Below are 21,848 nucleotides of genomic sequence, written 5' to 3' on the forward strand. Positions count from 1 at the left end.
GAGAGCAGGAGCTGGCATGCATGAGAGCATTGTTTTCCGTAAGATGAAGAACACATAGAAGACTGGACAAAAAATGAATAGCTGTTGAGCACTGAAAGCCCTGTGCACAAGACCAGATAATAAGCTTGATTCTACCCTAATCCACATCCTTTTTATGTATGAACACTTAAAGTCCTTGGCCACTTTGATTAGTCAGGCTGGAATGCGACTTGTAAAGTTGTTTGGGTTCGGACATAACAAGGTTGTGTTCACGACACAGCTATGCTTGTGAAGCTCTTAGTCACATTATTAGAAAGGCATATCATGAAGAGTGTTGAGAAAGACAGGAATAATCAGTTGAAAGAAACCACCTATGTTGAAAGATAAGGAAAGACAGGAATCTTCTGGTTTAGCATTTCCTAGGAATATTGCAGAGGTATAGAACTGCAAAACCCAAACCCATGAACATTGCTATGACTGACAGCAATGGCAACATTGTCTTCCAGCTATTTATGTGAGTTCATATACACTGAGAAAACAATCTAGTTGCCCTGGCACATTATTTCAGACATAGGAATGTTGATCTGTTCTGTCTGGCATCCTGTAACACCACTGCTATATACATAAGATGATTTTAATGTTAAAGGGAAATGTATTTATTGCTTCTATTTGATCTGGCACTCTGCCCTTGAGCCTTGTTTACAATTGAGATATAACAATGTTTAGTCAATAGAATGGAACTATCTATCTTTATTAGGAATAAGCCCTTATTCTATGATTCTATTGGAGCCACAAGGGAATACAGTCTTTTCCAAATCATAAAATAATTTACAATGGGATGAACTACTGAACTTCATCTTATACAATCTCCTGATGAAATCAGAGCCTATTATACTAATACAGTGTATTAATGTTCATTATTTCATTTATGGCATTACAGTGTGCATTTCCACATTCAGACATAAATGTTTTCATAGTTAGAAACTGTTGAAGACAGAAACAAACTATTCTGATGTTTGCACAGCTGCTGCTTTTGTAATAGGGCCCAGATTCATGACTAGGACTTCTGGATTCTACAAGAATCCAAGTATTAGAGCTAAGCAAAGACAAATAAGCAGAGAATTCAATAGATAACCTAGCATTCCAGTTAATCCTCTAGGTACTATCCGATTACCTTTTTACTCAAGGTTACTCAGCTGGTTGACCACGGGAAACCTGTTGATGTTATTTTTTTGGATTTCACTTAGTGAAATACCGTGTCTCAGAGTATCTTGCTGTAGAAAATGTCCAGCATACAACTAGACAAAGCCATAATGCATTGGGTGGGCAGTTGGCTGAAGGGTAGGGCCCAGAGAGTGAGTGAATGGGGTTACATGTGACTGGTGGCCAGCCACTAGTGGGGTTCCTCGGGGCTCCATTTTAGGTCCAGTTCTTTTTAATGTTTTCATAAACGACCTGGAGTCAGGACTAGAGTGTGTCTTAAGTAAATTTGCAGGTGACACCAAACTGGGAGAAGCCATTGACTCCGTTGAGGGTGGAGAATCTTTACAGAGAGACCTGGAGAGATTTAAGAGATGGGCAATCACCAACAGCACGAAGTTTAACAAGGGCAAATGCCGGATTCTGCACCTGGGAAGGGGCAAGCCCAGCTGCATATACAGACTGGGGAATCAGATGCTGGAGGCCAGCCATGCTGAAAGAAATTTGGGGGCCTTGCTTGACAGCAAGTTAAACATGAGCCAGCAGGGGAACCATATTTTGTGGTGCATCAACCAGCCAGTCCAGGGAGGTGACTGTCCCAATCTACACTGCACTGGTGCAGCCTCACTTCGAGTACTGTGTGCAGTTTTGGGCACCATAGTACAAGAGGGACACAAAATTATTGGAGAGTGTCCAGAGGAGGGCAACCAGGATGGTGAAGGGTCTGGAGGGGAAGTCTTATTAAGAGAGGCTGAAGTCCCTTGGTTTATTCAGCCTTGAGAAGAGGAGGCTGAGGAGAGACCTCATTGCGGTCTATGGCTTCCTGATGAGGGTGAGCTAAGGGGCAGGCGCTGATCTCCTCTCTTTGGTGACCAGTGATAGAACCTGAGGGAATGGTATAAAGCTGAGAAAGGGGAGGTCTAGCTTGGATATTAGGAAGAGCTTCTTTACTGAGAGGGTGGTCAGGCACTAGAACAGGTTTCCCAGGGAGGTGGGCATAGCACCGAGCTTGGCTGAGTTCAAGAAGTGTCTGGATGCTGTGCTCAGTCATATGCTCTGAATTGGTTGGTGCAGTGCGGAACCAGGAGTTGGATTTAATTCTTATGGGTCCCTTCCAGCTCAGGATGTTCTATGGTTCTGTGATTTTATGAACTACAAGTCATTTTGTCACTGTTAACCGATAGATAAACTAACCTCTTAAAGATGTGCGGAATTATAATTTTTTTACCTTTTCAGGAAGACCAACAGTTTACATGCTAATACAATCAAACAAATACCACAGAAAAAACCCACCAGTAAACATAAAAAAAAAATACTAGTATTTCAATGAAATAAAATCTTATCTTCAGGGAAAAGCTGTTTTCAAATAAGCTGTGTCAATGATATAACACATCAAAGTTTTCGGGACCCTTTTCTGCATCACATGAAAATATAAAACATTTACATGATTTTTGAAGCTAGCAAATATTAGCTGAGAAAGAATTTTAAATAATATTGACAAAAATGGCCAAAATATCATTATGTATAATTCTATTGCTTGTACTTTTCTTCTTTTAGTACTAGTAGTAGAACTGCCTCTTGTTGACTGTCTTGTCTTTCATATCACTGCTTTTTGTCTGATATTGGCTAAAATAGATTCTTGAAAAGCAGCATGTTCTTTTTAGAAGAGTTGTGCTTAGACATGCATATATTTCAGGCTTGGAGTGAGGCAGTATTCTGAACTGAAGGTGTAATTTTTCAGCATCGCTGTAAGCAACAGAATAGTTTTCACAAGCTCTTTAAGCGTAGGTTCTCCCACAGACACCAATGTACTCATGTCTTTTATAGAAGAAAGATAAAAGGACAGAGTAAGACCTCTTACAGAGAGCAGCTTGTGGAAATAGAGCTTTGTTGTTGAACTGCTTCATTTATTTTATTGGTCATAGGTGAGACAATTATATAAGGCCTGTCTATACTGTTCGCAAGAAAACTTCCCCATCTCTGGCATAGGAGGAAGCTTAGCAATTGTTTCTCTAAGCCAGAGTTCTGCTCCACTTCATGCAAGTATATTTATACAGTAGACAAAAACATATTTACTTATGGGAATTGAGAGCAACACCAAGAGGTTCTCAGGTTAGAATATAATCCCCATCTTCTTCCTCACAGTCAAGGAGTGATATGTGCTGATGACTGTGAAAATGCACTTAAGTACTCTTCAGCAGTGTAAGGTGAGACTGAAGGTGAGGTGGAAAAGCATGAAGGAAAGCCTGTCTAAGTAAGAAATTTAAAAATTTACGATTCCCCATTTTGCTGTCAGCTTGTAGCAACCAGGACCGTGTGGGGCAGAGCTGACCAGATTAGTATGTATTTCATCATGCAGAGCAATCTCAGTTTCCAAAATGGGAAGAAAACAGATGCAAGCGATCATGACAGGAAATGAGAAGCTGTAGTTAGTGTAATACTGCCTGACAGCAGGTGGTCATAAGCTGCCTTCACATATCATTTTTTAGTCTAACACTGTTCCAAAGGCACATTTTCCCAAGAGGAAAAGAAATGGAGCTACTGAAGAAAATACAGATTTGACAGTGTAGTGACCTGTCAGAATAGCATTCAGTACTCTTCATAGAAATTTACTTACCAAAAAAAAATGCAAACAAAAATCTTCTGGTATGTATGATACCCAAAAATTTGGGTATCATTTTAGATTTCTAAGATCAGCCTCTGGACAACTGTGTGAACAGGTAAAAGAAAAGATAATAATTTAAAAGTTCACCTGCAATTAGCTAGAATCAGCTATTGCCAAAGGGTTAAACATAATATACATGCCTGCCCATCTACCTGTGTCAATTACGATGTGACATTTAACATCCAGTTGGTGTATTCTTTCAAAAATGTTACTTCTCTAATCTGCTTGACAGAATGGATGCTGACATTCCCGTGGTCAGGAAATAAAGATAGGACTCTGACATCAAGACTACATAAGAGAAATTTCTCATCCTACCAATGTAGTATTTCAGAGTAATCTACCTTATAAAAACATCTCTAGCTATTACATTCTTTCCTAATTTTTAACACGAGAAATCTGTAGCAATTAAAGCTTAAAAAAAGAAAAAAAGAAAAGGAACATAACAAGCCTCCAGGTTTTTTTTTGCAACAGCATTTAAGGAGCACATTGTGAAAGTTTTTGTTTTAATACCTTTTTTTTCCAGATGAGAGAAACAATGCCTAAGTGATTAAATTTATAATCAGGTAACAATTTTCTCCATGTGTTCTTTCTCTGTAAAACAAAAACAAGGTACCATTACAGTTGTATTGAGCAAGGGTAAGACATAGGTATCTGTTATGTTGTCCCTAACTTTATACAGACCCACATGATGAAAATTCCCTTTGCAATAAATACTTACAGAAGAGCCATTGGCATAAAATCAGAAAGTTTTCCATATGTTCCTTTAACGTCAATTTCTTCATAGCGTATTTTTAAACAGTCTTTTGAAGACAGCAGATTCTACAATAGTTTGCCAAGCCTTTGTAAGGGAAAATTTTCCCACTGAGGAGACTTTTGTGAAAACAAATTATAAGAATTACAGAATATAGAAGAACACATTGGATTAAATGAAGGATTTTCACTAGAAAGCTCATCATACAGTGTCTGATGAAATTATTTCAATAGAAATGATATAAACATTCTTTTTCAGCAATGTACCCTAAGTAATGGAGACACAAAGTTCGCATTAAATACCTAGAATTAGGTTGAAGCTCATTATACTTAGGGAAAAAAAATGGTGAGCCTCAATTATCTGACAGTTCTAATAAAAGGAAACTACCAAACAATTAATTCTGTTGTTTCATGCTAAGTGCTTTTAAGTTTGCAAACAACTAAATTTTGCTCAGCTCACATAGTTTTTAGAATGTTTGCACTATTTACGTGTGTAAAAGGTATCCATTAGAGTGCTTTGATTCTACAGAATCAGGAGAAAATTTTAGTCCATCTTTACCATTTTCTGTATATTCCACATCACCCAGCTGAAAGTGAAAAATTATCCCAGAGGATTAACAGGCATTTCTGTTCTTTAAGATTCCTTCACCTATAGGGTTCTTTGTCAATAAACCTGGTTACATAATGACAGAAGCTCCAAACAATGCAGCCTTTGTTTGCATAGTTAATCCTACTGTGAAAAAAGAGCTAATCATTTTCTAGCCTTGCTTGTGTTCTGAAGCATTGCCAGACCATGTTTTACATATCTTAGTTGATGAATGTGTATGTGTTCATTTGGATTTTATTTATAAGACAAATGCTTTCCAGTTCACTATTACGCAAATGCTGCTCTACTCAGAGAGGGTGCTCCCTGAGAGAAATTAGATGCTTATTTGTCATTATTCATAAGATTTTTTCATTAGAAAACATTGGCTAAAGGGAAGAGTAAATCAATACACAAATTTCCATGCTGCTGAAACCAGACATCTTTTGGTACCCAAACAGTACTATTTTAAAGCTCATGCCTTACGGTACATTGCATCAGGCAACAAATTCAACTAATCTTAATATATAAACAGCAAGACAGCTTTCCTTAGCAGATAAGCCAAGAACATGCAAAAGACTCTTCCAAAATGCTCCCAGCATGATTACACAACAGTTGGCAGTGTCAGACAGCTGAAGAGTTTTGCTCTTTCATAATTTGGTTGCATTGCTGAAGTTTTCTTAGCTAAATTCCTCTCTGCTTAAAATAAATGAGGCAGGCATTCAGTCTGATTGTTTAGTCCTTGGGTTCCTACAGATACAGCAAAAGACATCAATGAAAATGGAAGGTCTTTTCAGAATTCTATATTTTTTTTTTTTGTAGAAGAGACACAATCTCCACTCAGACAGAAGGCAAGGTGTCTAAGGAGAAATCCTAGCTAACCCAAGATAGAATACATACTAAGTGTCACTAGATAACTGAATGCAGGTCACTTTCTTTTCCCAGTTCTCTCTCTCTAGTGCTTTGAAAGACCTTTCTAGTCTAATCACAATGTAAGGAGGAATAATCAGATCCTACCGTCCACCTGGCCTCCATCAGACAGGTATAAAACCAAATCTGTTATTCCCAGTGTGCTCTGTTAGCAATTCACAGTCTCCTGGGATTGCTGGGCCACAAAAATGGCAACATCCTTCTGTTTTGAGCAGGCACCATGTTGCAACAATGATTTGAATTTGGTCTCTGGCAGACTTCTGTTAAATTAAAAAGAGATAGATGAAGCAGTAACCAGCCCCTGGCTTTCCTCCATACCTCTGACAGCTGTCCTGATGCCCAAGGCAGGAGGGTCAGATCATGAACAGCCAGTTTTCAGACTACCTTATTAAGCTAAACCAAATTTGAGCTTGGGTTTTCAGGTTTTCAAATAATTTCAAGGAGGCAGAGCACATATCTGGAATAGCAATATTAGGCAGTAAACTAGCCAGCTGAGAATGGAATATAAAGAAAATTGAAAACAGCAGGGACCAAAAGCATAGTGCATTGAGTCTTCTGAATATGAACTGTGATAATAATTCTCCCAATTAGAAACTGTTCACAATCAAAAGCATGTTATGGTAGGTTAACTATAAAGTTATAAAACAATTAGAGAATTTGCACCCTGAACTAAAAAGTTGATGGTGGAGGTTATTTAATTAATGATGGATGGCATTCGTCCTCACTTGATTCTTGGAAAATGACTGAATTTTAGAAGTGTTAGAGAATCAGTAGAATTTATCTTAAAGATCAAGTAAGGTAATTTTAATTCATTAAAATTATGAGTGTACTTTCCAGAGGACACACTATTAGTGAGGTTATATAGAAAGAGTTTCAAGTCTGTTGTTAATAGAAAAACATTGGGGTTTTTCCTAGCTCCACAGGATTGTTCGCTAAGTGTATGACAGCAATTTCCAGTGGAAATAGATTTAATGCAAGTCCCAAATGCCTTTTCCACCTTCAACAAGAAAAAATAATTGGTTTAATGCAGATAATTATGCTATGAAAATCAAATAATATACAATTCCTTTCTTCATTCCAGTGATTTTGGGAACATCGACCAAAGATAACTTTTTCCTGGATTTAACTCATCCTCTAGACATTACCAAGAATCTTTTGTGTCCATGAAAGTCCCCATCAGTAAAAAAATCTCTCATTTTTCTCCTAAGAAGAGATTAGGAAGCATTACGTATTGTATGAAAACAAGAAGCTGTGGCATTTTTAAACAGAATTTTTAATCATAAAATGGATAGAAATTACTTTCATATAATAGGCAAGATAAGTTATTGTCCAGGTTTATGCTAGAACATGCCAAAAGAGGCACATCACTGTCATTGCAGTCCAAGGTAATATCCATGCCAGGTCATACAACCCAGTCAAAACATAGCAGGTGACAGGGAACTTGCACTAAAAATGGTGTGGCACAAAATGTACCAGACTGCATCAGTCTCCCTCAGAGCTTCAGATTATTTCCTAAACAGTTATGCCTATGGAGGAAAACTGCTTCTAGCACATACCTTGAAGGAGAGTTTGGCTTCTCCTAAGAACAGTCCAAGAACAAAAGTAACCTGGTGGCCCACCCTCATCCTGCAATGGTCACCAGCATGGTTATGAGCTTGCTAGCTCACAAGATGGATCTGGCTGATGAGAGTACAGGAGCTGCGATCAAAGGTAGACATGGTCTGGAATAGAAAGCCTCTGTTCCTTGGTAGGTGAGGCCTGTATCTGAGAGACAGAGGTTGTTATTTCCCCACAAGAACTCATTGTTACAGTGTGCTTCTCCATAGATCATTCATAGCCAACTTGACTGCAATAAAGTGAAAAATGATGCTGCTCAATTTAATCATACATCAGTGAATACTCTAGTGGTTTGACACCAAAGAGCACCAAAAATACTGTACCACAATACAATCTGTAGTAGCACAGACGGAGCAGATGCAAGTGGTATGGTTGCAACCTCATCCACCCTCCCCTGGACACCAGATGAGTAGGAAATTCTCCATTCAATGCCAACTGTAAAAGACACAATAATAGATTGTCATTATCTGGCTCTTACTGGTATAGGGGTGACAGATGATTAATTTACCGATAACAAGCCAGCAGACAAACTCCTAAATCAGAGCATAACACTGAAAATAAACAAAGTGGAAGATCTGCTAGGGTCTTGAATGGAGAAGGGTTGAAGAAAACAGATTTCTAGCAATGCTATAATAACCAGCACAGGAAAAAAGAATCAAAAAATTTTTGCTCAAAACTTCACAGGACCAAGGAAAAAAGGATGAGGATTTTGGATGGTGAGTAATTTGATTTATTTTAATTCTTCTATATTATTGAATTTTATATTTATGTTGCTTCAAACATAACCAGCTATTTCATATGGGATACATACTGCCAGATATACTCTGTGCATAGTATAGAGTATACCGCCAGGTATAATCTGTGCATAGCTCTCTGGATGTGGAGCAGGCATAGGTGTCCTGTCTATGCTACGGTTCCTGGTGGAGTCTGTGGGAAGCAAATACTGCAATACTCTGCCCTTATAGCTCCAAGTGTCTCAAGTAGGCTGTGACTTTCCAAGCTTGGGAAGAAGTGATTCAGATGGTAGGTGAAATATTAGTGTCAGGAAGAGTGGACAAGAATCTCACTTCGCTGTCACTGTTCAGTGCTAGCAGAATGAGTCATCAATAAATAAAGGTAGAAAGAACTAGTCTTAAAAGAGTTGGAAATTACAACTTCAGAAATCCTAATCAAAAATACACTGTGGCTAATGAAGCTGTGTTTTGAATTTAGGATGAGAATCTTGTTAGTAACACACTGATGTTTTTAGGACAGAGGTCGAGGACTTTTCAGCTTCTCCTGTTGCCATGCTAATGTGAGAAAGTTGAGGGCACCCATGAAGCTGGGAGGGGACACAGCCAGGACAGGTGACCCCAACTAGCCAAAGGTTTATTTTATATGACATCATGTTCCATTTATAACTGAAGGTGGGCTGAGAGGCATGTCAGCTGACGATCTTGTTCAGCACTGGGGACCTGCAGGTCTTGCGCAGCAGCAACCGAGAGCGGCCACAGCAGCTGGGGTCCTGGCATGTCATCAGCTTTGGTTTGATGACATTTATCATCCCAAATAACTGTTAGGTGTGATGAAGCACTGCTTTCCTGGGAATGGCTGAACACCTGCCTGCCCATGAGAAGTAGGGAATGAATTCCTTGGTTTGCTTTACTTCTGCCTGTGAGCTGAGAGCTGGGCAGTTTGGAGGTCTTGGGGAGCAGTCAGGGATCTAGTGTAGCATCACCTTTGGTTGGAGAGAAACTGTGCTGTTCATCACTTTTTGTGTATATTATTATTATTATTATTATTATTATTATTATTATTATTATTATTATTATTATTATTATTATTATTATTATTATTATTATTCTTTTCCTTTGGTTTGTGTGCATCCTATTAAACTGTTTTTATCTCAACCCACAGGTTTTCTCAGTTTGACTCTTCCAATTCTCTCCCTCATTCCACCAGTGGGAAGCAAGCGAAAGACTGTATGGTGCTTAGTTGCTGGCTGGGGCTAAACCACGTCAGCATAGCAGGTTATTACATTAACAAAACATATCAGACTCAAACTCCTTTAGGAGAAAATAAATGAAGGTTAATAATGTATTTCATTGGAAGTATATTATTTGCTTGCCCTGTTCTTTTTTGGAGTCTATGATCACTACTGAAGGAAGTAATCTGGATCACGCACACTTTTAACCTAAACCAGCATGGCTATTCTTACACTCTTACTTTTGTTGCCTCATATGCCAGGTATCCAATATAGAGAATATCTGCATCAAGCAGAAAAGCAGCCTCGTTGATAGGAAGATTAAAAGATTTTTCACCTACAATTTGTTTTTTTCAGGATAAATTAACCATTTACTACAGATAATTTCCTAGTGAAATTGCCACTGAATCACTGTGACATCATTTTAGCCAAAAAAGTCACAATTTTTTATTATCAAACTTAAAGCCATCTACCACACCAATATGCCATATAAAGCTTAAAAGGCTTGTAGTTATAGTACAGCATTCATATAATTCTCTTATATAAGAAGTCAGTAATTGAGGGTTTTTTGAGGCTACTGTATTAAAGCAAACCAATACAAAAATTAAAATATTAAAAATATTTTGGTAGTTCCCCACCACTACCTCAGTTTTCTTCCCATTAAAAAAAAACCAAACTGGTTGAAGATTTCTGGTACAGGCAGATAAGCTTTCTTCGGCTGTTTGAGGTTGCTGCACGCAGCCTTCACTATGGTGTTCTATATGCATTATATGCAGGTTTCTCTCTTGCATGCAAACATAACAGGTTTGTGAGAATCAGGGAAAACTGTATCCTGGACAGTCTTTCAAAGATACTTCCATTGCAAAGTAGCCAAATTCAGCTACTGGCTTCCTGCTATATTTCCAAATACTTTGTGCTGCCAGAAAAAGGTTCTTGCATGAAGAGGTTTTTCATTCATCAGAGTTGGACAGAGTCAAGATTACTTCAAGAAGACAAGGTGTAGCAGTTCAATAATGAAAGTAATTCCCGCATATAGTCTTTATGAAAAAACATTAATACTTTGGGTCACAACAAAGGATACCATGTCAGTGAACTTTAATACTAAGCATAAGTATCTATTGTTTTCCTTTGTTACTTACTGTTATGCAAGTGCAGCATGGAAGGAAATAGAGAGCTCAATACAAGTTGCTCAATACAATAGCAGAGTTATTTCAAACAAGGCATATAGGTACACTGTAGCAAGGGAGAATAGAGATTGTTTTCTACCATTCCTTTCCCCTCAAGAGGGACTGACAGTCAGCTTCCTGTGCTAATCAAACCTCATCTCAGTTCCAAAGATAATATCATTAGATTTTCCACCATCACTTCCTTGAATCTATGCTCACCACTGCTAGACTTTAACAAATGTAACAAGCCCGGAGTTGCATCAGCCAGCAGCTTGTGAAAGCTGCTACCAAAGAAAAGTTACATCTTCTTCGTAGTTAAATACCTTGGGGCAGGCAGTGACATTTTCAGCACTGACAGTATCTAGTTCCTCCCACAATGTCTCGAGGGGTTATGTTCCTGAGAGATTATGAAAAGTCAGGCTGAGAGTATGAAAAGTTGAGCTGAGAGCTTGAAAATTGGTCTTTAGTAGAACAGTAACACTGTCAGAATGGTAGACTTACTCTTATCCAGATCTCAGGACAGCACTAGTCAGAACTTAGCAGAAACAAGGATGAAACCAGCCTGCCCTACATTTTTGTTTTGTTTATTGGGTTTTTTTTAATGAAATATAGTATTTCTCTGCAGAAGAGCTTTAGCCAGGAAAGGACCAGGCACCTTAAAAATACCATCAGTGGTTCCTTCTGAAGAGGTAATAGTAGAACAAATGCTTTGAATGAAACCAGGACAGGTATAGTGATGCATCATACTATCTGAGGAATGTGAGTGTGACAGTGCAAAATACATGGTAATAAAGTAAAGGATAAGCCACACTCTAAAAGAAATAAGGGAAAAGAACTTTTAGCTGTATCTATTCGCAGGCTTGGCAAGTGACAAGATTTACATACTTTGCCCAAAATTTCCTTCTAAACCTCACACCTCCCATGCTTGCTTTGGTTAGTACCCAAGGGACCACAACAGTTACTCTACTTACATGTCACACACCTTAAAATGTTGTTGGTGCAAGTGAGTGACTGAGGTCATACAGGTGGGACCATGGAATGTGCAGTAGTTGAAAATGAGGATCCATCTACATTTTCAATACTGCACAAGACAAGGTGGCACATCAAAACAAACTGTGCACTTGCCTTTTTTTAAGTGCCTGAAAATCAGATTGTTTTCTCCATAATGTGAGTACATTATCCAGGTCACTAGCTTCAATATTTTAATTTCGTTTTGACAACTTACCGAGACAATTACATTACTAGAACTAAACTGCTAATTCTTTTCCAAAGCAATACTACAGTTCTGTATAATAGAATGAAATTCTTTAAATTCAGTGTAAAACCTGGGATGTGCCTACAGAATTTAACAGTTCTTTTTCAGGTCTCCCTGTACTGGACATTAGGTGTGATGGTACAGAACAGTTGCACGTCGAATAGGGAGCCTAGGTGATAGTTGATGACAAAGTGATTGTGAATGGATCACTGTAAATATTGCTTACATGATCATTCAACAATAACTAGCATCCCCAACACTATTACAGGAGCTAAGATACCAAATTGCAACAGCCTACATCGATATCAGTGCACTCTTTGCTGGCCTGATTAATGAAAACAGTGGTCATGCTGAACATTGGCATATGAAGCGTTTGTATAAACTGTCCTGAATTTAAGTGGAGCTTGGAATTTTTTTTTATTAAAGGCTTATAATAAGTTATTCTCTTGATTGATTGCAATGCTGAGAAAATTCATCAAAGGGTCAAAGCCTATTTCATGTTTCATAGTATCCAATGTCATAAAAGAGACCTTATGAGCAGAATGGCACAATATTTCTTCTCCTCATATTCGTATTCACGATGCCTTCAAACTTTAAAAAGAAACGTTTGTGTCCCCTCCAGGCACAACTAGAAATGATTTTGAGACAATTCTCCAATCCACTAATCAGTTGAGTCCAAAGCAGACTATATATATAAATCCTTAATTCCCTGAATCACACAAGATTGCCCAACATTGTCATATTTGGTACAACTGATGCCTACTGAGAAAATAAGTGAAGGAAATAACACATGGCCACGCCAGCTAAGGAAAACAATGACCACTGCTACTTGCTTAAGGGGTCTCTGTCTTGCACAAGTAGACCTTTAGAGACATACCTTGTCCTTCCAGAAAAAAAGAGATGGTCTACTCTAGAGTCATCACTGGCTCTGGCATCTACCTTATCTACAGTAAAGTCTTTTCTCTAATATCATTCATTCCCAAGGCTCCGTTGTCTGCCTTAGGGATACAAAATCTAAATGCAATATAGCCCAACTCTATGACTTCAGCTCAGATTGGTAAACTGTGTGAAGTCTAAAGCAGAGTCACATAGGATATAAAAGGTAATGTTGTAGCTTAAACTGTTGAGATAGTTGTCATAAGTACCTCAAAGACTCAATAGAAACACTAACATGGATATATCTAAAATCCTACAGGGAAAACAATCATATTTGTCATCTTCAGTGGATTCAATGAAAGATAGCAACACAACATCATTAAAGGAACCACTAAAGACTGCATACTATCATTTTGCTTTTTACACAGCTATGTCAAATATATTACAAAATATTTCACTTCCTACCCCAAACATGTGTTATGTGCCTGGATACATTCAAAGAGGATATTTCATATTTTTGCTTTAAATAAAGCAGACTACTTTTATACCTGGAATCAAGGCAAATGGACTATTTCACAGACTTCATACTGTAAGACTGACAGTTTAACACACCTGCACCAAGCCAACATTTTCATGCCAAGAGAAATTAGCAACTGAAAACACCAGGAATTATCAGCACCAGAAAACAATTCAAGCCTATTTTCCCATCCTACTACATGTGTAAGGTTGTTTTTTGTTCACAGTACTCAGGAGTAGCAACAATTACTCAGGAGGTATGATCAAAGCATAATTTTACTTAACAGTCAGTAATAATGTAAAGGATAAGGAATCGGGCAAAATCACCACCTTTGGATTCGGTGATGTCTTCTTCCAGTGGCAGGCAGCCAGTCTAGTCCCTGCCTTTAGTTACACCCTTTGACAACTTATATGGTTCTTGTTCCCAAATGTTCTTGGTTTTCTGTGCAGGCACCAGAACACCAATACCTGGGGTGTGTGTGGAATATGGGATTGGTCTTGAGGAGTCTTTCAGGTGGTCATAAGTCCCCCCTCAGATGAACTCTGTATTACCTCTGGATACATATGGCAACCAGAACGCTGGACCATGCGCCCTCCGACATGCCCCTCCCTGTGCTTTGCACTAACCAGCCCCTCTGCTGTGGCTCCCAATTCTGTGCAGACTGTAACTGTTTCCCATCACAATGTTTGAGACGCTGAACTTCTCAGTCTTTCACACCTATTTTCACTGATATTGTATACTGTGCAGTACAAGCATTAAAGTGTGGGCATGTATTCACAACATTAATTTTACAGTTCAAATGCTGATGAATCACAGCTTGTGTTATTCTGGGCCTCTGGTCAGTCCAGTAATAAACTGGAGTTTTCTAATTAGTCTTCAAAAGTGAGGAGTAGACTAGTCCCTATCAAGCTTTTAGTGGCAGTACCCATGAGGGTTAACAATACAGAATTTAGACCTGTGAAGAGAAGGCATTGGGCCATACATGGGTGCAGATGGGCAATCCCACTTGTAACAGCCTCATCTTGCCATCTCCTTTCCTTTGCTCTAGCAGCTGTAGTGAAGGTTACAATAGGCAATCAGTATCTTCCTCAGTAACTGAAGTTTAGTTCAGAACTGTAGTATAATGGCTCTCCTTCATCCTTTGAGGTACACATTCAACTGTGGCATAGCAGCTGGACAGCTGAAGTTGATTTCTGGGAGAAAGGAGAAGTTGCCAATGAAGGCTTAATGAGACAACTTGGCAGGAAGCGAGCAGGATCATCAAGGGAAAGAGGTGGTTGATCTCATTAGGCTCAACACCAAATGCAGAGAGGATTCTTGTGAGTCCCAGCCAGACTGGGAATTACAGGACACATGGGCTCCTTGCAGCACCACAGAGCACCTGGCATCAGCAGCAGTAAGGATGCTGCAATCATCCGCAATCGCCTTGAACACACAACAGGAAAACGCTTTCCTGTTGGTGAAGAACCAGGGCTGGCCACAGAAACCATGTTACCTGTGTTAGACTAATGAAGCAGCCCTTGACACTTCTCCCTACCTCAATTTTTCCACTTCCTTTTCCATATACGTGTATGCCTGAATCAAACACCCTTAGCACCAAAACAGGTATGCTGTAAGGCTTACCTGGTGCAAACATCTGAGTGAAATAAATATGTCATTCATTACTGATATTTAGTCAGTTTTATGACCAAAAACTACTAGGGGTTGAAAGCTGGTGACTGGATATGTATACCATAAAAACTCATACACTACAACCACAGTGAACAGACTTTTAAGAAAAGGAACAACATGAATTATTAGTTGGAATACTGCGCATGTCATGTTATATTTAAGTATTTTAGTTGAAAGCATAGCATTAGCTATCAGCATTTAAATAAAGTCTACAGATAGCAAGAGGGAAAAGAAAGCCACTAAATGGGGCCCATTAATCACACGCAAATCAGGACATCATGATCCATCAGCCAGGAGGCAAAGTAACTGGACAGGAAAATCCATTCCCTGCTGACCTCATGGGACTTTTAAGAAAGACAGAGTCTTTGAAGACAGAGGTAGGCAGAGAACAGGTAAGAGCATGATTGTTTCTTTTCCCTTGTGTTGCACGGCTCAGAATATTTTATTGGTGGCATTCTAATAGAAAGCCTGATGGCTGTCATCATCCACATGCTGCCTCATGCATTCATGTGTCCAGCTAAGGGTTCCAGTACACTCATTTTTTTAAAGGGAATCCTTTACAGTTAAAACCATTGTGGTCAGATTCAGGACTCGCCAAAGACATTCACTATCTACTGCTTCCAAGTACCCTAATCTTCAAAAACCATATAAGTTAATACGGATCTTTACAAGGTTTATTTCTTCCAGCTGCATCACTTGACTACAGCTGACAAATCCAGCTATGAACTCACAGAACTTTAGAAAAGAGATTAACAGAAGAAGCTGTAAGATTAATCAAAAAGATAAAATAGTGTCATTCCTCCTTTGATATCAATTGCCCTTTTTCACATCCTTCAAAACACCTCTCCCCCTCAAAAAAAAAAAAAAAAGTTACTATCATTGCTTTTTGCAGTGTTTATCAGGAGGGGCAGAGGGGGAAACAAACCCACCAACCCACTCAAATCCACCCAGGAAATAAGACCAGCAGAAAATAACTACAGTAGCACTGAGAGAAGTCTGAGCTGAAATGGAACCTCTAGGACAATGGACAGAGGGAATGGGTGTAGGTCCCAAGTGAGGCTGGTCAGGGAAATTAAGGCAAATTCGTGTTCTCAGTCTCACTGGTGTGAAATGAACACAAGTATTTAAGAAAAACAAACAACAAAATGAACACCCTTCCAGTCTTTGGAAAAAGGTTATAAAGTTAATTATTTGGTATTTAAAATATTTGTGTATTTAAAAATTTGTGTTTGTGTATGCATTAAAAAAGTATAGAGTTTGAGATTATATCAGCCTTATGTGTAATTGTCTATACAAATCTCTTCTTTTGATAATTAGCACTGGAAAGCATGTTAGGAATGAAGGCAGGAGGAAAAGAGCAGGTTACTGTTTGAAATAAGTTATTTTTTCTTCTATCTGATGTGCATGTGAAAGCAAATGTCTATCTTCAGCAGAAGAATTCGGAATTGAACTGTAGGAAAAAAAAGCTTTTCCACACAGAAGAAAGCAATGACAGTTTGCAATGTTATATTGTTTACTTCCTGACACCACCTTCTTCAAAGATAATAATTAAGAATATTGCCACATAGATAATTAAGCCGGTAGTTGCCTTCCTAACAATACTTTTTCATATATTAATAAAGATAATGAAGAAGTAGCAGTAGCAGAAATAGATGCCTGAAGAGTTGCCTAAAAGGTTTTGTTTAACAAATTTAAACCTGGAAAAGACATGAAGTTAATACGTGCAGTGAAAAAAAGAGCTGTAGCTGTATCAAGAGATGTAAGGATGAGATAGAGAAATAAGCAGAGTTTGAATTTCAGAGAATGTCTATTTTTGTAAAGAAAAAGAAAAAAAAGGAAAATTCACTGGCACAATGTGATACTACCAAGACTGAAAAGCAAGGACACAGCTAACAAACACTGTCAATTGCTATCATGCTGAAAATTGTAAGAAATAGTGGCTGAAATCCTGCTATGACAAGCCTGAGCACAGTTCAGGTGGAAGAGGTTTTTTTCTGACAACGACCTATTTTAAAAGCCAATTTTACTAAATTTCCCACTCCCACATGTAGATGAGTACCATGCAAATGTATGAAAAAATGTCCTTGACACAATATTTCATCCTGAATGTTAAAAAAAAAAAAAGCAAAAGAAAGTGCAAAAAATCTACAATGTCATTTTAGTCATGATACAGGAATCAACACATCTGAATAGTCATTTAAAATGAAAGAATGATACGTATAAAACTTGCATATAAACCCTATTTCTCAGAAATATGTTCAGAAGTTAGATATGTGGGGAAAGAATGAAAAGTATGCTTAAATGCTAGATAGTGAATAAAATAATAAACCCTTCATTTCCTTAAATACACAGACATTAGTGTTTATTTAGCTTTTGTGTCCTTCAATGTATTTTATAAGGTTTAATACATTTATATTGCTCATATAAAATATAATTTTATTTTTCTGAAGTATTGAGGTGATGCCATTGAATTTTTACTATCTAATGATACTTATGATAATATTTATCCTGAAGGTTCTAAATAATCTGTTTAGGTCTATGGTCACAGAATCACAGAAGGATAAGGGTTGGAAGGGACATCAAGAGATCATCTCACCTAGAGCAGGATTCAGAGAACAACATTCAGGTAGGTTTTAAATATCTCCAGAGGAGACTCCACAACCTCTCTGGGCAGCCTGTGCCAGTGCTCTGCCACCCTCACAGTAAGGAAATTTTCCTCATATTCAGACAGAACGTTCTTTGTTCCAGTTTGTGCCTTGTCCTTTCATTGGGCACCACTGAAAAGACTCTAAGTCCATCCTATTGATGCCTACCCTTCAAATATTTATAAGCATATATATAAAATTCCCCTCTCAGTCTTCTCTTTTCCAGACTGAACAGACCCAGCTCTCTCAGCCTTTCCTCATATGAGAGATGGTCCAGTCCCCTAATTACATCTGTAGCCCTCCGCTGGAGTCTTTCTCCAGTCTCTCTCTGTCTTGAACTGGGGAGCCCAGAACCAGACACAGTGCTCCAGATGTGACCTCACAAGGGCAGAGTAGAGGGTGATGAGAGCCCCCTTTGACCCGCTGTCCCATTGTCATAAAAGCCAAAACCCCCATGATGGAACCAGCCACATAACCAGAATATGCATTATACATGTATTTCTGGCTGCCCTCCTTGCTCCAACTGGTATGACAGAGGAGAAGTTAACTTGGACACCAATGTTTTTAGCTTAAACCTCCAGGGCTTTATAGTCTTCTGTGATTCTGCCTGGGTTCCAGCTTGTGGTGTCATTTGTCCCCACAGGAAATAGGAACAGTGGATAGCAGTCTGAGCTCTTGATGTGTTGTGGCACCCTCTCAGCAACATCTCAGATCTTGTATCATGGAAGGTAGCATACCTCTTGTGACTCCCTGTCAGGTCAGCATATGGGTACCTTGGTGGGCCTTAACAGAAAGTCACCCACTGCAACTACTCATTATTTACTTTACTGTATCCACTGTATGCTTCTGGTACAGTTTCTCATAGAGACACTTAGATTGTGGGTGTCTATCACTGTTAAAGCTTCATATCTGGTTTTGGTTGTGAAGCTGGACGGTGGAGGTTGAAGCAGAGCCCAGCCTTTGTGGGTGACCATGGTCCAATGTGCCTCATTGTCAGTGGTGCCCACTACGGATACTTGGTTATGAAACCATCCATAGATTTCCGTCTTGATCCCTCTAATGCTGCACATTAGGTCCTGAATTAAGTATTTTTAAGCTGTTTGAAACTTATGTGATAATTAGTTTTCTTTAGAAGAAATGCTGAAATTCTACCCTTCAAAACCTGTATACTATTTAAGTTACAGTAAAGGTTCTTATGGTCATGTTTTCACATGGAAAACACTGATGTGACTTTTCAAGTCCTATTCACATCAGCATTGTTGCAGTTTTGCTTAGCTGGGTGCTGGTAGAGAATGGGGGGCTGCAGAGATGGCTTCTATAAGAAGCAGCTAGAAGCTCTCTGCAGGCCCTGGAGAGTAAACATTGGGCAATTCAAGACGAGTCACTGCTGACCAAGGCTGAGCCCATCAGTGATGGTCACAGCGCCTCTGTGAATCACATTTAGGAGAAAAAACCCTGCTGGCAGCTGCATTTTGCCACCAGAGAAGGGAGTGAGAAGATGTAATAAGCCATGCAGGCACCAAGGCCAGGGAAGAAGGAGGAGGGGAATAATGAGGTGATCCAGGTGCCAGAGAGAGAGTTTCCCTGTAGCCTATGGAGAAGACCATGGTGAAACAGGCTGTCCCCCTGCAGCCCATGGATGATGACAAGGAGCAGAGATTCCATCTACAGCCTGTGGAGACACTGACCCATGCCACAGCAGGTTTTCTGGGGGACTTGTGACTCTGTGGGGAACCAGGCTGGAGCCGTCTGGGCCTGAGGATTAGTACCCCATGGAAGGGAGCCGCGCTGAGGCAATTGGTGAGGAGATGATGCCCTGATAGAAAGGACTCATGCTGGAGAGGTTTGTGGAGGACTGTCTCCTATGAGTGGGTGCAGCAGGGGCAGGGGCTGTGGAATGCCTCTCCCAGCTAAGAAGGAAGACAACTTAGGAAGAACTCACTGAAAACCCCCACTCCCCATTCCCTGCCCCTCCCTGTGCCATGATGGCAGGCGGTGAAGAAGGGTGCAACTTTATGACTAAAGTAAAGTCTGCGAAGAAGGGAGGAGTGGGGAGGAGTAGAGGTGTTAAGATCTGGAGAAGGAAAGAAGCTTGTGAGGAACTGACCGAAACCCTGTGTCTCCATTCCCTGCCCCTCCCTGTGCCATGATCAGGGGGAAAGAAGGGAGAAAAGTCATGAATGAAGTTAAGTCTGCTAAGAAGGGAAAGGTGGGGGGGAAGGTGCTTTAACACAAGGCCACACTTCTTGTTACCCGTCTCTGGTGGTTTCACTGGGTGTGTAATTTTAGTGTAATAAATTAGTTTTGTTTCCTTTATTCTGTCTTGAGTCTGGTTTGCCCATGACACTAATTGCAGAGTGATCTCTCCCTGTCCTTATCTCGAATCCTAAGCCTCCCAGTATGTATTTTCTCCCCTTTCCAGATGAAAAGGGGAGCAATAGAGTGGCTTTGGTGGGTGTTTGGCCTCTAGCCAGGGCCAAAACACCTCAAGCACTTAAACTGTACTATGAATTTGTACCTGACATGAACAATCTGAAATAAGAGGTGTGGAATCAAAGTAAACAGAAATCTTTCAGAAGTGATATTGTAATGGTCAATTGAAAATAATTTCAGGACTTATGTCAGCAACCTATACTATCATGTAATCATGTTTTAATCATAAATACCTTAGATATTTCTTCCTTCCAGAAGGAAAACACACATGCACATGCAAAATAAATTAATTGGTGGTTCTTCTGGTTTTCTCCTGCTGTTATTTCCTTTTGTTGTTTTAATTTTAGAGACTAGAGTTCCTTATTGTTATTATCCTGAAATTAGTCCAATATATGCTCAGTTCAGAAAGGTCAACATAATTTTAAAATTAGATTAGATATATGTATGGTAGAATAATACTGTAACTTTTTTTTTCCAGGCTAAAATTCTTCCCTAAATTCCATTTACAAACAAGAAATCTGAATCACTGGATAGTAGTAAAATTTATGGTAAGAATTTGACCTTAAAGTTTGAAAGACACTTGTCACAAAGGTGATTTTATTTCCAAACTTCAGCTTATGTAATGTTAATTAAAGTACTTTCTGTTTTGTTTTGTTTTTATTTTTGGCTGCAATGTGCTCTATTGTCCTAAATATAAAGTATGTTTTTGCATTAATTACCATCCAGCCTCAATGAGATATATCCCCCATTCTTTTGAAAAGCACTTCCTACCTTCAGGTGACAGTAGATGCAACACGACCTTTCACACTTCTTTTGCTTAGTACTTAGGTGCATTGGTTTGAGAACAACATAAACTAACATTAAAATCAATATATAACACACTAAATTTATGACAAATATGGGTATCATAAAGAAAGAGCTTTTCCATTTTCCTTCATATGTCTGGACTGCCTGACATACATACTGATTTCTAGTTTGCCATATTTCACTAGCTCTGTTTATTGTTTCAGGTCCTACTTGAATAGCACAAGACTGAAATTCTACATGCTATTTATGGAGATTATAGAGACATGACCTTGGAAATAATTTGCTTGCTTGGAGTTCACAAAAAAAATAATTGAGTGCAATGAGCCTTGACACCAGCTAGATATCAGCAACTGGTAGAAAAATAATACTTGAAATGGCGAGTTGTGATTTCATCAAGAATGGCTCGGATTGACAAGTCTGGCTGTAGCACTTCCCTCCCATCAGAGATCAAAACAGAAATGGACACAGTGTGCCTGAGGTGGGATTCTAATCTGCTGGACTGGACCATTGCCCAGGTTCATAGTAGCACTGTGTGTCACTCAGGTCTACTCTACCATCTCAAGGGAGCAGGAACCAGGGCAAGGCTCAGGTGACAATATGCATGCAGAGTGTGAGTGGATAAGAAGCTTTCCCTGACAGCCCTTAGGTCCACACAGTGTATTGATTTGAACATGTCATGTTATTTGGTGTTCCTCTTCTTCCCCCTGCTCTGACATCCCTGTTTGCATCTACTTTTTTTCTTAATTTCCTTTACTAGCTTAAATCTTTTTCTGCTTACAGTACTTGTTCTG

This window comes from Gallinula chloropus (genome assembly GCF_964237585.1).
Source record: "Gallinula chloropus genome assembly, chromosome: 2".
Lineage (NCBI taxonomy): Eukaryota > Metazoa > Chordata > Aves > Gruiformes > Rallidae > Gallinula > Gallinula chloropus.